This window comes from Tachyglossus aculeatus, chromosome 2 (genome assembly GCF_015852505.1).
Source record: "Tachyglossus aculeatus isolate mTacAcu1 chromosome 2, mTacAcu1.pri, whole genome shotgun sequence".
Taxonomy (NCBI): Eukaryota; Metazoa; Chordata; class Mammalia; order Monotremata; family Tachyglossidae; genus Tachyglossus; species Tachyglossus aculeatus.
In genome coordinates, this window is record NC_052067.1 from 33,078,445 (window position 1) to 33,087,301 (window position 8,857).

Here is an 8,857-nt window from a genome sequence, read left to right on the forward strand (position 1 = left end):
GGGTGGTCACTTTCGAGGGAATGTTAGTACAGACTGTAGAAACAGGTCTGTGGGTTTTGTCCATCCTTGCTCACGAATTCATTTTTCGCACACGGTACCCTGGTGGGGAAGAGAGAGGGACAACAACACTGCATGAGCCATTATCACTATAATCCAATTCCACATACAGACCCTCATCAGCAGCAGTAAACTAGGCATTGGTGTACCAAACTACCACCTCATAAACAATCAAAAGACGGAGGCAGGAAAAGGAAAGATGGAAAGTTAATTGTAGCATACAGATGACATGCATTTGAACTGAACTTAAATGGAGTATCTCACCTGCACACAACAACTAAAAAGGAAGAGCCCAGTTAACTTTGAGGGTGAGAGAAGAGGCTAATACGGTTATTGAAATTACATACATAATCCAAACTTCATCTTTGGCTATCCTCCACCAACACTTTAATGACTAAAACTGACTGGTTTGCTTTTCACCATTTCTCTGTTCCACCTGCCAGAAATGCAAGAAGTACAAAAAAAGCCAAATGCAGAAGGTCCACCAAATTTAGTCTAAAGCATTAGTTCTTATATGTTGTACATCATGCATCTTATGTACTTTGCAAGCGCTTAGTACAGTCTCTGCACACGGCGCTCAGTAAATTCGATTGAATGAATGAATTAGTTAACAGTAATGGGATTGAAAGATTCATTCTTAATGTTGGCCAATAAGAGTTAGGTGGTATATCTTAGCAATAGGCAAAATTGCAGGTTGGTTTCATGGTTCATTTTTTTTTTATTCCTTAATTGCTTTGGGAACCCGGGATTACAGCAAGATGGCCTGGCAACCCTGGCTCCAGAAATTGGGACCATCTTGGGGGAGTCTATAGCGGCAGTCTGAATAACCTCCCTTCTTCCCTAAGCCGTGCGACTCTGGCACATAGTAGGGTCCTCTCCCTTTCTCTCCCGATTTCCCTTCCTCCTCCTCCCAGCCCATTTGCCCAAGTAGATAATTTGGCTTTAAATAATCTGTCCTCAGCGTGCCAGACCGCCACCTGCCCAGCCTGGCACCTTGATCCCTAGTTTGTTCCTTAGCTTCACTTCACAGCACCGCACTTAAGAACGACAAAAGCAACTAGGGGAGATGCTTCCAGGAGCTGAAATATCTGAAGACGAAGTTCCGTGGGCTTCTGGGAGGACCAGGGAAGTAGGTACTCAAGCCAGAAATTCTTATTGTAAGTCTTGGCCCAGAAACTTCGTATTGGCAAAATCCCAATTTCTACTTCCCTATTCTCTACAGCATGCATATGGACTTAAAGCATAACAATTCAAACCAATAACATATAAAACAACCCTTTTATTTTCTGGTCTTGGTGGTATTTAGAGGCGAACACTCGAAAGCAGCTCTTTGATGAAGGTCCCCCCTCAAACCCTCCTCTAAAAAATCCGTGTGGTGATCTTTAAAGGTAACTGCTCCCTCTGTAAAGGACCATATTGTGTAATTGTGCTGCCTGCTTTCATTGCTGCAGGATGGAATACAATTTGTTGCTGCAGTAGCATTCAGCATTATGTCACTTTATCATGAGTAGCAGGGAGCGATCAGGAAGAAAAAAAATTAATGTTTTCATTGGCCATATCTTACATAGAGGACCAGCTGCAGAATAATACCATTTCTGAAAAGCTCCTTTTGGATATGTATTACACATTTGCATATTTTGATAACCACACAGCCCTGTCCCTACCAAAGTTATGTGCAATATGTCTCTATCTGCCATTCCCAGCCATTCCTCACCATCCATAGGCGATTGAGTTCCCCATCTGTAGAGTATATTTTGAGGTGGAAGACAATAAACATAAGAAGCTAAAACTACAAACATGTGTCTTGGAATGCTCGGGCAAATACTGAATATGCAGAGCAAAGAAATGATAGGTAATTGTACAGTGCAGTCAGAATTAAAAACATCTGTCCAATGTGGTTGTAGCTGTGGGCCAATCCTATAGAGAGTCTCCTGGAACAAAACAAATAGCTATCCCACTATACATTCAAGCTCTGTGGAAATTTATCTTACATTTTAACCAGTTGGACTGGAAAACTCCCAGGGTTGGCCCAGGAGGGATGAAGCCCGCCCCTGCTACTCAGGAGAGGTGGGTCTCCTATTACCAGAAATAAACACCCACCTTGGGGATGCTAGCACCCTGAAGAGCTGAGATTCAAGTATTAGGAGTACTTTGGAGAGCTATTTTGGTTGAAATGGAATTTGTTTACCTCTTACTACGCACCCGGCACTGTACTAAGCTCTGGGGTAGGTGCAAACTAAACAGGTTGGACGCAGTCCGTGTCCCATGTGGACAGTCTTAATCCCCAGTTTACAGATGAGGTAACTGAGGCCCAAAAGTTTAAGGGATTTGCCCAGGGTCACACAGCAGACGTGGTGGAGCTGGGTCTAGAACCCAGGTTCTCTGACTCCTCTCTCAGACCCATGCTCTTTCCATTAGGCCACACTGCTACTCCTGAAAGTCTTATAACACAATGCAGTAGTTGGGGCAGCAAAAGGGTGCCAATTCCTGTGCTCCACAACACTTGCTTGAAGCCTGTGCTTCAGCATGGATTAGGCTAGACACAGCACTTTCATTTATTTATATTAATGTCTGTCTACCCCCTCTAGACTAGTAATAATAATAATAATAATAATGATGATGATGGCATTTGGTAAGCACTTACTATGTGCCTAGCACTGGCTGATACAAAGTAATCAGGTTGTCCCACGTGGGGCTCACAGTCTTAATCCCCATTTTACGGATGAGGTAACTGAGGCACAGAGAAGTCAAGTGATTTGCCCAAAGTCACACAGCTGATCAGTGGCAGAGCAGGGATTAGAACCCATGACCTCTGACTCCCAAGCCCTTGCTCTTTCTACGACTGTGACCAACTTGATTTTTGTGTTACCTACTCTAGTGCTTACAACAGTGCTTGACACATAGTAAGGGCTTAACAAATATCATGAAAAAAACCAGATTTTTTCTCCTAGGGTAGGACTGCTCTTATTATGCTTTTTTGAATTTAACGTCCTTTCCATTCTCATTCTCTTTTCATGTTTTATTTGATTCATCTAGATCTAATTCTGATTATCCTCTGCCACATTACTGCCTCTTTTGTTGTTTCCCATCAATTTTGCATGCAAAGAAATTAACTTCAGACGGTTGTCATACTTTTAATGGTTTGGTTCCAGTTCAGTTGGTCGATTTACAGGAGTTTTCCCCAAATGTTCACATTTCTTACTCTTAATTTTATCTCACCTGTGATGAAGGAATCTGCCATGATGCCAAATTTGCAACTTTGATTTAAATTATTTAGCAAAATTTCATTCTTTGCCGGATATCTTAAAGGTCATTTAACTTTTTCCCTTTTCCTTGGCAAACAATACTTCTGAAATCTCTGGATTATCATATTCTGGTCATTCGCTGCATGCTTGGCCGAATTAAAGCTGGGAAACAGTGAGATCTCCTCATCCTCTCCTTTATTTACAAACACTGCAACCTCAGCATCTTCCTTTAGATACGGTGAGCTTGCTCTCTGGAACAATTCATGTTCTTGTATAAATCAATTTCAGTCATGAGCAATGTTCCCTGTCAGCTTTAAATGAATTGCTTGGTGCTTTTAGGTGTCCTATGTCTATGTGAAGATCTTTATTTGCTCACCAATCTCAGGTCCGTACGCAATTCCCTTCACTCAGTTCTGGATGGCATTAAGCTTTGTAGCTGCCCTGAGAGGCAGTCCAGTTCCTGCACATTTAATTAAACAATGGATAACAAGGGGTAGTAGAAAGGGGCTTAACTTGGATTGCAGTTTCAGTTTATTTCCTCAAAAGATTTCAACTCGCGACAACACCGGGTTGCAGGACACTGAGCCCCCTGAGCAACACAGAACCAGGTACAAGACACAAAGCAGTTGCATCATATCCCTGTGTCAGTCCTTTAGAGTCTTCCCAAGCCTCGAGTGTTTTCTCTGGGGGCAGGGGGACATCCCTGCTACGCTCTTCCAGAGTCATTGCCTTCTAGACTGTGAGCCCATTGTTGGGTAGGGACCGTCTCTATATGTTGCCAACTTCCCAAGCGCTTAGTACAGTGCTCTGCACATAGTAAGCGCTCAATAAATACGATTGAATGAATGAATGAATGAATGAATGAGTTGTCCTCCCCTTCTAGGCCCCCCAGGAGCATGGGCCTGTGCCGAGCTGCGGACCTCAGTGTCAGGAGCTGAGGTGAAGTGAGATGGGGGTCAAAATAAATCTACCGGACCTAAAGGTGTCCGGTGCTGAATTGATACAGGACGGGGCAGGGGACTGGCCAACTGAGAAGCAGACTGTCCACTTAACCACACCTGGTTTTCTCTACCAGAGCTGCAGAGAGAGGTCTCTGTTTAAAGGGAGAAAAAAGGGGAGGGGGAGGAGAAGACGAAGGATGGGGGAGGAAGAGGAGCAGCAGCAGTGGGAGGAAGAGTTGAAGAAGGGAGAGGAGGAGGAAGTTCACACTGCTTTTGTATAACCCCAGGAGAGGCTTTGTTTCTCACTTTGATCTAAAATAATGGCGTCTATCAGATGCCTTAACTTTGACAAGCACTGGGATAGATGAAAGGCACCCAAATTGGTCCCCTCTCAGGGTCGCACCTGGAGAGCTTCCACTACTCTACCAGTCTCGACTACGGGAGGGAGAGTCAAGCAGAGGCATAGCCATTCCATTCCTAGCTTGCGCAGTGGCTAGAGAGTGGAAGGCAACCTGCTACAAGTCAAAACTCACCTGTGCTGGGCAGCAGCAACATGGGAGACAGTCGAAGGCCGAGGCTCAAGTGTACTGTGCAGAAGGAGGCAAAGGTAAACCACTTCGGTATTTTTACCAAGAAAACTCTATAGATACACAGCCAGAACGATTGCAGATGGAGGTGGGATGTTCTGGGAGAGATGTGTCCATTGTGTCGCTATGGGTCGGAGCCGACTGGACAGCATGAAACAAGGCAAGACCCATATTGGACGCAGTGCCTATCTCATGAGGGGCTCCCAATCTGAGATAGATTTTTTTTTCTTTTTCCTTTTTCCTCTTTTTCCTCTCCTCCTCCCCATCCCCCTGCCCTACCTCCTTCCCTTCCCCACAGCACCTGTATATATGTTGGTACAGATTTATTACTCCAGTTATTTTACTTGTACATGTTTACTATTCTATTTATTTTGCTAATGATGTGCATTTTGCTTTAATTCTTTTTGTTGTGATGACTTGACACCTGTCCACATGTTTTGTTTTGTTGTCTGTCTCCCCCTTCTAGACTGTGAGCCTGTTGTGGGTAGGGACTGTCTCTATATGTTGCCAACTTGTACTTCCCAAGTGCTTAGTACAGTGTTCTGCACACAGTAAGCGCTCAATAAATACGATTGAGTCAGTGGCCACCCTACTCTAACTCCAGGGAAGAAACCCCTTGGGGGTTGCCAGATCTCTTTGGGGGCACTATTATGTCTGGCACATCTGAGGATACACGAATGTGCTCCAGAGGAAGGACACATTGAAATCAAAGATGGCCATACCCTCAAACTCCCAACTTCATCAAGGCCCACAAGTTGGGCATCTCTGTCTTTGTCCAATCCTTTGACCTCATACAGGGTCATCTGATGATGATGATGATGGCATTTGTTAAGCACTTACTATGTGCAAAGCACTGTTCTAAGCGGTGGGGAGGGTACGAGGTGATCAGATTGTCCCACGTGGGGCTCACAGTCTTCATCCCCATTTTACAGATGAGGTAACTGAGGCACAGAGAAGTTAAGTGACTTGCCCAAAGTCACACAGCTGACAATTAGCAGAGCCAGGATTTGAACCCACGTCCTCTGACTCTCAAGCCCGTGCTCTTTCCATTGAGCCATGCTACTTCTCTGTGCACTTTGCCAGGGAGGTGCAGCTTTGCTGCAGGACCCTGGATATTTCAGGTTCAACAGACAGAGCCTCTTTCCAGTGTTTTAGCAGCCTCATAGTATTGAAATTCTTCCTTAGCATTACTTGAAATCCTTCCTGCTGCAGTTTTTGCACATTTCGTCTTGTCTGTCTTCAGCGAATATGAAAAACAGCTGATCAGTCTTTGCTGACCCAATAAATCTCCAAAACTTTATTGCTTATTGATAAACACTCAAGTCTCTCTCCATCTCTGGTATTTTGTTATGTGCTTACTATGTGTCGGTCACTGTTCTAAGCACTGCGGTTCTAAGATAATCAAGTTGGATATACTCCCTGTCCCACATAGGGCTTACAATCTTAACCCCCACTTTAAGCGACTTGCACAAGGTCACTCAGCAGACAAGTTTTGGAACCGGGATTAAAACCTAGGTCCTCTGACTCCCATTCATGTGCTCTTTATTCTAGGCAGTGCTGTTTCTCATTCATTCATTCAATTGTATTTATTGAGCGCTTACTGTGTGCAGAGCACTGTACTAGGCGCTTGGGAAGTACAAGTCGGCAACATATAGAGATGGTCTCTACCCAACAAGGGGCTCACAGTCTAGAAGGGGGAGACAGACAGCAAAACAAAACATGTAGACAGGTGTCAAAATCATCAGAATAAATAGAATTATATTCTGCAGTACCTATATATAGTATCTATATATGATACTATATATAGTATATATAGTATCTATATATGATACTTTATGCTGCAGACCTTTCTCAGAGGGAAAGGCAAGGGGAGCCCCTCAAGTTCTCAGGAAGGAGAAGTTATTTACAGGTCCAACACCATTCAGGGTGGGCAGTGCCTTCCGCAATGAGATTGCTCTGACACTTCTTCAAGGAAACTTTATTTTTTAAACATCCACTGCTCTAGAGCTGGAGCAGAGCCTTAGAGCAGTGGCCTGCCTTTGTCCATCTTCTCACTATGCAAACCTTGCTTTTCCACATCCCTTTTTCCTTTGTAGTTTGGGGTTGGTTTCCTTATTATGTGCAGTCATCTTCACAAGACTGTAACAGAATAGAATGTATTGTTCCCAGAGGCACTATATTTTTTTTCATTAACACTGAGGGATTATGACTACTAATTATTCTGTATATTCACAATCTCACGTGTGACAGGGTTTGTCTGATCCTGATTATTTTGTATCTATCCCAGCGCTTAGCCCAGTGCTTGATACATATTAGGCGCTTAACAAATGCCTCACTTTTCATTTCTTGGCAGCCTTTTGAAAGTGAAATGCAGAAGGAAAGCAGTGTAGCCTAGTGGATAGAGCACGGGCTTGGGAGTCAGAAAGACATGGGTTCTAATCCCTGCTCTGCCATTTATCTGCGGTGTGACCTTGGACAAATTCATTCAATCATATTTCTTGAGCGCTTACAGTGTGCAGAGCACTTCTAGGCAAATCACTTCTCTGTGCTTCAGTTACATCGTCTGTAAAATAGGGATTAAGATGGTGAGCCCCACGTGGGACAGGGACTGTGTCCAACCTACTAATCTTGTATCAACCCCAGCTCTTAGAACAATGCCTGACACATAGTAAGCACTTATAATATGCCTTTTTTTTAAAAAAGGAATGAATTTAAAAGTAGAGGTGCAGTTTAATGTTCTGCCAGCAGATGATGCCCCATGCAAACCAAGCAAAACTACAAAGAACTTTTGCTTATTTTCCACTAGCCTGATACTTTTGAGCTAGAGCCTTTCTTTAAAAAATGTTTTCAGCACAGCATATTCTGCTGCTTTTGTGAGAGACTTAAAATGAGATGGCCGTAATCCACTGGCTAGTGAGAAAGTGCTTACATATCCTCAGTGGTGTGTTTTATGCTAAATGAAGTAAGCCTGCACTGAGAAAGATTCAGGTGGTTTCTTTGTTCAAAAACCTTTCAGCCATAGATCAGCTGCTCTGAACAATTAGTATTGAAAATGGCACCTTTTGCAGCCTCTACTGAAAGCTCCAATGAGAAGAATCAACAAAATTGATCGACTCTCATCCAGAGGGGTTAATTCTTTGGTTTCAGGGTTGGGCAAATTGGCAGGGTCCAGCAGGAAAATTGTTCCAATATCTCCATTGCCCCTTTCTTTTTAATGTACAAGAAAAAATCCTCTTCCATTACATTCTTAAAGGGGAAATGGCCTCAATTCCATCCCTCCTCCAAATAGTACCATCTAATATTGGTTCCTCCGACACCAGTTTCTCCTGGTTTTCCTCCAATCTGTCTGGCTGCTCTTCCTCAGTTTCTTTTGCTGACTCCTCTTCTCCCTTGCACCCTTTAACCATGGGTGTTCCTCAAGGCTCGGTTCTGAGTTTAGACTGTGAGCCCACTGTTGGGTAGGGACTGTCTCTATATGTTGCCAACTTGTACTTCCCAAGCACTTAGTAGAGTGCTCTGCACACAGTAAGCACTCAATAAATATGATTGATTGATTGATTGATTGAGTACCTTTCCCCTCACTCCCTGAGAGATTTCATCCATGCCATGGCTTCAGCTACTACTTCTGTGAGGAATACCCTAATCTACTATACTAGCTGTGAACACTCCTCCAATCTATAATCTCGTATTTCCTTTTGTCTGCAAGACATTTCCATAAGGACGACCCATGGACACCTCAAGCGCAATATATGGAAAACTGAACTTTTTAAATGATATTTTTAAGCACTTACTAGGTGCCAGACACTGTACTAAGCGCTGGGTTAAATACAAGCTAATCAGATTGGACGTAGTCCATTCCCTACATGTGGCTCACAGTCTTAGTCCCCATTTTACAGATGAGGTAATAGATAGACATGTTAAGTGATTTTCCCAAGGTTACACAGCAGACAAGTGGTGGAGCTGCGATTAGAACCCAGGTCCTTCTGACTCCCAGCCCCATGCTCTACCCACTAGGCCACACTGCTTC

At 43.7% G+C, this 8,857-nt stretch overlaps 1 non-coding gene across 1 annotated transcript; it reads left to right on the plus strand.

The window, feature by feature from the left end:
* Nucleotides 1-4,628: 4,628 nt before the first annotated feature.
* Nucleotides 4,629-4,766, plus strand: LOC119924878. The gene has a single exon (XR_005449558.1). It is a non-coding gene; the product is annotated as a small nucleolar RNA SNORA7 (small nucleolar RNA).
* Nucleotides 4,767-8,857: the final 4,091 nt, after the last annotated feature.